At 44.4% G+C, this 8147-nt stretch overlaps 1 non-coding gene across 1 annotated transcript; it reads right to left on the reverse strand.

The window, feature by feature from the left end:
- Positions 1-916: 916 nt before the first annotated feature.
- TRNAT-CGU lies at positions 917-988 on the reverse strand. The gene has a single exon. It is a non-coding gene; the product is annotated as a tRNA-Thr (tRNA).
- Between the last annotated feature and the right edge of the window lie 7159 nt (positions 989-8147).

Here is an 8147-nt window from a genome sequence, read left to right on the forward strand (position 1 = left end):
AAATAGATCTGAGAAGAGCTCTAACGGGTAAGCCCTGCTCCCATTGAAATCAATGGGAGTTTTGACATTGATTTCAGTGGTAGAAGGCTCGGATCCATAGAGTAGAATGGGTGTTCACCAGGGTCTGCATGTCCAAGGAAGCTCTCAGCTTCTTGGTCTGCATTGGTACTTGTGGTATTCAATGTGTTTTGTTTGTTTTCCTTCAGAGTATGCATTTATAGGCCTGAAATACTGCACAACTTGTTTTTTCTCTCATCACATTTCAGTTCCTGGCTGCTGGAAATACAAGGAGAAGCAATGCAAGCCTGTAGGATAAAGAAACACAAGTCCCACGTGCTGTTACAATCTGGCCTGGGAGAGCCACCGCTCTTTATTTCTCCAGTTTGAGGGGCATTATATCTGCTGCATGTCGGGTGAGAATGCCAAGAGATTGGGGTGGAGGAGGCATAAGAATAAATTAGGAAACAGAGAGAAAACAGGGCTGGAGACAGTTATAGCTGGGTAGATATGGCATAGACCTGGACTGAACAATAGTCAGGAGCAGCAAAGAATCCTGTGGCACCTTATAGACTAACAGACGTTTTGCAGCATGAGCTTTCGTGGGTGAATACCCACTTCTTCGGATGCAAGGGTACCCTGTTAGTCTATAAGGTGCCACAGGATTCTTTGCTGCTTCTACAGAACTAGACTAACACGGCTACCCCTCTGATACTTAATAGTCAGCAGGAAAGTGACAACGACTAATGCAATAGGGGTGAGATACAGACGTGGGTTTTCAGGAGAGGTGTCTGAAAACACCCTGTGTGCGACTGTACCAAATCTTTGGGTTCCGCTGGATGGTACTGAGCGTTCCTAGAGTCCCCTAAAAATGATCCTAGCAATTCTTCTCGAGGAAACCACCCGCCTTAAGTGGGTCAGGCACGGACGGGGTTCGAACCCGTGATCTTCGGTTTACGAGACCGACGCCTTACCACTTGGCCACCGCGCCTGCGTTAAAATCGCCGCTTGACAGGTATATATGCTGGCACCACTCCCGATAGGGCGTGCTCTTGAGATGTTTCCGAGTGCGTGCGCAGCATTTAGTAATATCAGCTCCGAGTCCGCATGCGCAATGGTTTGTTAATGCGCGCGCTCTTGTCTCGCTGCCCAGTAGAGAGCCCGGGACAAGGGACGCTCCGCGGGGTCGGCTCACGCTCTGGCGTGGGGAGAGCGAGGGGGTGTTTCCCGCCCAGGCTGGGGGGTGGGGCTGCTTTTACCCTAGATCAAATAGGGGAGGGTGTAAAATTCCCTCCCCTTCTTCCGTTACGGGGCGGGACCGTTAGCCGGAGGCGGGGCGGGGCGGGGCGGGGCGCGTCCCCTTCCTTCTAGGGGAACGGGTCCAGGGGCTACAGGGGACCAGCGCTTGGCCCGCAGCCGGGGGGGGTTGCACACTCACGTTGCACAAGGGGGTGGTGAGGGGGGTGCCTGGCCGTCAGTGTGGGCCGGGGGGAGAAGTGGGAGACAGGTTGGGGGTGAGGGGTCTAGGTTGAGGTGTGGGGATGGGGGTGTCACTTGAGATGCTTCCTCCTCAGTCTGCGTGGGGCAAAAGTCAGATTTCAGCGGGGGAGGTAGGTACCTCCTGAGAATTGCTGCAGTCGCAAACTTTCTGCACGGTAATTATTGTATGGAATATACAAATGTGACAAATATTATTGTTTGCCAGTAGATGTCACTCTTTATGTTAGTACGTAAGTACATACACAGCACAAATCCATCTACTGCTTTTGTACAGTGCTATGACTTTCCTCAGGCTGAAAAATTCCCCTCTACAGGGTCCAGGGCCCCCTGGTGGGCAGTGAGCAGGTTTTGGGGGGGGGGGGGGGAGGTGCCAAGCAAGGCCATTGTTAGATTTGCTGGGGACCCAGGCAGAAAGCCAAAGTCTCACTACATGGGGTGAAACCCCCAGGGCTGCACCCGAAGCCTGAGCAATGTAGTTGTGGCCTGGGGCCCCAGGCAATTGCCCTGCTTGCTACCCCCTAATGCTTGCCCTGGTTTTTATATGCAGAAAACGAATTCTTGTGGCATGGGTAGACCATGGAGTTTTAATAGCATGTTGAGGGCGGGGGTGGGGCTCAGAAAGAAAAAGTTTAAGAATCCCTACTCTAGTGCTAGGGCAAGGTTCAATCCCAACTCCATAGATCAGTGGTTTTCAAACTTTTTTTCTGTGGAAGAAAATTGTTGATGCCCATGACTCAATGGAGCTGGGGATGAGGGGTTTGGGGTGTGGGAGGGGCTCAGGGCTGGGGCAGAGGGTTGGGGTGAGGGCTGCAGGGTAGGGCCAGGAATGAGGGGATCAGGGTGTGGGAGGGGGCCCTGCGCTGGGGCAGGGGATTGGGGTGCAGGAGGGGGTCCGGGCTGGGGCTGCATGCTTGGGTGGGGCTGGGATGAGGGGTTGGGGGGCTCAGAGCTGGGGCAGGGGGTTGGGGTGCGGGCTTACCTTGGGTGGCTCTCGGTCAGCATTGCAGTGGGGGTGGTAAGGCAGGCTTCCTGCCTGTCCTAGCACCGTGGACAATGCTGTGCCCTGGAAATGGCCAGCAGCAGGTCTGGCTCCTAGATGGAGGTGGCAAGCAGCTCTACACTGCTCTCGCCCGTAGCCCCCCCCCCGCTCCAATTGGCCAGGAAGCGGCCAATGGGAGTGCGGAGCTGGTGCTCAGGGTAGGGGCAGCGTGTGGAGTCCCTTGGCCCTCCTGCCTAGGAGCTGGACTTGCTGCTGGCCACTTCCAGGGCGCAGCACAGTGTCAGAACAGGTAGGGACTAGCCTGCCTTAGCTGGGCAGCACCGCTGACGGGACTTTTAACAGCCCGGTTGGCAGTACTGACCAGAGACGCCACAACCCAGTACTGGGTCGTGACCCGCAGTTTGAAAACCACCTCCATAGATCTTCCCTAAGCATATCTCTGAGGATAAATCAACAATCAGGTTTGATACTCTACTCAAACTCCTCGTAGAGCATATATCTATGCATCATGTGGGAGTGAGCCTCCAAGCTCGGGTCCATGGGCTTGTGGTAATGGGGCTCACACTAGTACTCTAAAAATAGCTGTGTAGACACTGAAGATTTGTCTCTGAATCTGGGGAAACTTTGAGAGCCTGAGCTCCAGCCCCAGCCACAAAGTTAAAGCACCATCTGTACAGCTGTTTTAAGAACACTAGCACAACCTCTGCTCCCTTGAGTCTGGATTCAGGCGGGAAGGCTTGCTCTCAGACACAGTGTAGATATGCCCAGAGAGATCCCATTAAATCCTCTGAGGAGAATTATCCCAGACACTCAAGTTAAGTCGTTTCCTTGGTTAATTTTGTAAAGCATGATCCTTCTGGTGCTGATGCCAGACAAAATCAAAAGGTTCTACCTGGTGCAATGAGTCTAAGCAAAATTAAGCTATCTCAGTAGTGATTGCCTATATTCAAGAGTAACCTTCCTTGCTCTCTTGGTGTATGAATCTTGAATCCCTGCCGTCCTCAAAAATAAAGGTCTAAATGAAGAACTGATTCATTGTCCAGTCAAGAAAAGAATTGCACATATTGGCATTACTTTATCACAATAAGTTTCCGTCACAGAGAAACCATAATAATCTTGCATCTAATAGGAAATTTATATCCAGGGTCTTGAGAAACTCATGACCTCTAACATTTTTGTGGGTTAATTTTGGGCTTTTCCTGTATTTCCTGCCATGATCTCTTCTTGGAACTGTGGTGCTAGGAGCATACATTTTCTTAATGATTCTGCTACTTTTTTTGGAAGTTCCCCATTTTTTCTGAATTATTTTCTTTTTTACGTGGAACTCAAGGAAATATTTAGTTTCTTCATTGTTGAATGATAAACTCTTTACATTTTCCATATGTTTCTCTTTTTACTCTGCTTATCCTAGATGGGTTTGGCATGGAGGCATCAGTAGGTTTCTGTGTCTGTAAGGGGAAACGCTACATACTTCTAATATGCCATTCAGGCTGATCTCTAACATGTTCTGGAATAAGTAGTATATCTAGTTCTGTGACTTCTCTTGCAGTCCCCATTGCTGGAATCACTGGAATTAGGAGTGATTGGAAGAAGGAGCCTTTGTCTGAGTAGGAGGGATTTTCCAGTGAGCCAAGTGATGTTTCTGTTTTATATTAAAATCAATATGCTAAAGAAAGTCTGTAAATGTCATCAATGTGATTCTTTCCATTGTGCCTCTTATATCAGTGAGAATTGGTTTTGGAAGTGGTTTCTTTTTGATAAGGGAATCCTCTCTGTAGACTTGTTTAACTGTAACAGAACTTGTTCCAGTTTTGATTGCAAGTGAAGTCTTAACAACATGAAAATATATTTTATCCTTTGACCCTCAAAGCTGAATTTTGGAAAAATTTTGTTCCTAATCGTTGAGGATTTGAATTGGGATTCATTTGCTGGTAGAAATCCATTTTCTATGTGATGCATTGTTTTCCTTACAAGATACTCTTCAGGAAATGCCAGAGTGGCTAATAGAAGAATTTTTTTTTCTTGATTCTGCACAGGAAAATCACTGTATTCTGGGGGATTAACAGTTGTATAATTCTGGTACATGAGGTTGGGTTTCTGAAACCACTAAACCAGTTCAGGCTTTTAAAATGAGACCAGATTTAAGATGATGATATCACACTGGATGAGTAGTTTACTTGAACTCCCTTGCAAATAGAAAAATGTTTGCTTTTTGTATGTTCCACAGATAAAAAAAAAATCATCCAGATACCAATTTTCACTCTTGATGTGTAGCTGAAGAATTCATGTGTCTTCCAAAGTTCTTCAAAACTGCTGAAAAGTAAAAAACAAACACAAAAGACAACCCCCACCCCGATTTTACAAATCCATAGAGATTAATAGGTATATTTCCTCTAACCTTTTTGTTTAGTCTTTAAAAGTGCCACATACATATTTTTAAATTTGTTAAGGTGACTAAACTGAGTTTTTGTCCCATTAATTGAAAAGGAAAATTGGATGTTATAAGAAACAAGTACAGTGTTTACAAGAAGGAAGATATTAATGTACCATCCTACTACAAAACTTCATTCATGTGTATATATAATTATTAATTCCTGGGATAGCTGTATTTTTCTTTACAGAGTGTATTTCACTTCATAAAGTGAGTACCTCAACTGAATCTCAGAACATACTACTTTTCATTCCAAGGAATTTTTTATTTCTTATTTCACAGAGAAAATCTCCTGTGTCTGAGGAGGTCTAATAGATAACCAAGAACAGTCCTTCCTCTCAGACCAAATACAGATGGTTGTTGATACAGTGGTCGCCAACCTTTTCATCTGGCGAGTGCCAGACGAAGGACTGTGGCTGCGGTGGAGCATCCACCAAAATGCCGCCGAATTTCTGCGGCATTTTGGCGGCAATGCCTCTCGATGACGCCGCATTTCGGCGGATGCTCCACCACTGGCCAGGATGCAGGTGCAGGCACCGCGTTGGGGACCCCTGTTATAGACTGTTGTTACTATGTCACCAAAGCCCTTACCTGCATAGTCCTGTAAGGTCATATTATTCAACATCTGTAAGTAGCTGTTGGGAGAGTTGGAGAGACATGAGCTGAAGTGCCAGCAGATGCAGATGACACCTAGCTCTACAGTTCCTGTACATCAGTGGTTCTCAAGCAGGGGTACACAGAGATCTTCCAGGGAGTACATCAACTCATTTAGATATTTGCCTAGTTTTACTACAGGCTACATAAAAAGCACTACAAATTAAAATTTCATACAATGACTTGTTTACACTGCTTTATATACTGTATACTGATATGTAAGTACAATGTTTATATTCCAATTGATTTATTTTATAATTATGTGGTAGAAATGAGAAAGTGAGCAATTTTTCAGTAATAGCATGCTGTGATACTTTTGTATTTTCATGTCTGATTTTTAGTTTTTAAGTGAGGTGACACTTGGTGTATGCAAGATAAATCAGACTCCGGAAAGGGATACAGTAGTCTGAAAAAGTTGAGAGCCACTGCTCTACATCAAACTTAAACAGCAGTGTAACAGGTTTTTAGTGTTTGCTTGAAACACCTCTACAATTTTTGAAGGTGTTGATGCTACTGGGGAAAATGTTAAGTGTCTTTTGCTGACTCACTCTCATTCATATCTCAACACTCCATCCAGATATAAGGGGGAGAGAATCTAGGCTGTGGGCTGAGCTTTCCCAAAGAAGGAAACTGAGCCCTGGTCTACACTGCGGGGGGGGGAGGGGGGGAAAGAGGGGAAGACAGAGAGGATCGATCTAAGTTAAGCAACTTCAGCTACGTGAATAACACTGCGGTGTCTTCACTACGGTGAGTCGACTGCTGCCGCTCCCCCATCGACTCAAGCCAGGGTACAGAAGTCAATGGGAGAGCACTTGGGGATGATTTATTGCGTCTAAACTAGACACGATAAATTGATCCCGGCTGGATTGATTGCTGCCCGCCGATCCGGCCGGCAGTGAAGAAGTACCCTGAGAAGCAGCTGTGCCTAGGAGAAGGTATGAACTAAAATGCATCTTCTTTTTTTTAATAAAGTCATTCCTGTGGAAGAGGATGAGTTTTTAAAGCAGTTTTCTCAGTGTGTGGATGCTGTCTAAAGCTGAACCCAGGCAACACTAGCTGACTCTGGAATAAAAAGGAAAGTCCACTTCTCCTACTAACACTTTTTTGTATTCCTCCGTGTCACCTCTATTTATGGAAGGAAAAAAACTGACAAAATCCATAAAGCCACCATGTTGTTCTCCTTCAAATGCTTCCTGAAGACTTATCTCTGCTCTGAAGCTTCCAAAACAATGCTGTCTAGCAATGGTTAGGCAGGTGGCAAGCTGTCACCTATGCAAAACATGCTTGTTTCACTGTTACTTGTCTCGCCCACACCTACATTTGTTTTATCTACTTGTTGCAGCTCATGTCTTGGCATGAGCCTAGAGCGTGAGTGAGCTCCTTGGCTCAGGGTCTGACTTCGTGTTACATGTTTGTACTGCACATAGTCCAGTGGGGCCTTAGTCCGTGATATTGGGGCCCTGCTACTGTAATATAAATAATAATTCATAAAGCTTTAATATACAGTTATAAACATATATTTATGGAGTGTTTATGAATGGAAAGAAGCAAATGAACAGCCAACAGTAACATTTTGGAACTAATCTAAATGTTCAGCAAGGTTTGGAATTGGTTCTAAGCACTTTCTGGAGCATAGTTTGTTTTTTCCAGATTGTTTTACTGATATTTAACTGCTTTAACCTGTGGTGATTTTGTGACATGTTCTTTTCATTCTGTTTTCCGGGGAGATTGAGTTGATTTGCAGTTTAAAATTCAGATTTCAGAAAGATGAGACAAAGGTTTGTTGATAAAATAGCTCATTTAAAAGAAAAATAATGTTTTGTATACACTTTGAAGTTTTGTGTTCCTTTAGTATCATTGTTAAGGCATCATGAACTAATCAATTATCAGATAGCAATCAATCCAAAACAAGATATGTCTTGCTCACAAGATGTTATGAATGTAATGTCATAACTGCAATTTTGATTATATTGGAAGATTAAAGAGGGTTATTAGCATATACTCAGGAATAAGGTATCTATCTGCGTGACTAATATGGCCTCAAATACTGTCTCTGATGCCTGTTTATGTGCCAGCCAGTCTTGTCAAGAGTTTTGACAACTAGCTTATATTCAAGTGGTGGATAACCAGTCAGAAAGCATGGCAGACTTGCCACAAATCAAGTGTTTTTGATTTGAGTATCCAAGTTAATTCAGATGTGGATATGTCTTGGTGCCAGTGATGTACTGCCCGTGTTTTAAAGAAGAGGCTCCTACAAATATTTTTTCCCTTAGTCTGTGATAAACACCCTATGCTGGGTTTGGAGGGTTCAGCAGAGAGGCAGAAACAGGGTTTTGTTTGGGTTCCAGTTTAGACAACAAGGCTTTCTAAACCATAAACCATACTTTACTGGAAATACTTATATTTGTTTCTGAAAACTATGTGTATAGCTGTTTGAGTCTTTTTTTATATATATTATGTTTTTTCTAAATATATATAATATTTTATTTTATATTTGTTATATATTTTTCTAAAATTATTCTTGCAAGCATCACTCATTAATTCTGTCTTTGCTCCTCATTCATG

Source organism: Mauremys mutica, chromosome 11, assembly GCF_020497125.1.
Source record: "Mauremys mutica isolate MM-2020 ecotype Southern chromosome 11, ASM2049712v1, whole genome shotgun sequence".
Classification (NCBI taxonomy): Eukaryota; Metazoa; Chordata; order Testudines; family Geoemydidae; genus Mauremys; species Mauremys mutica.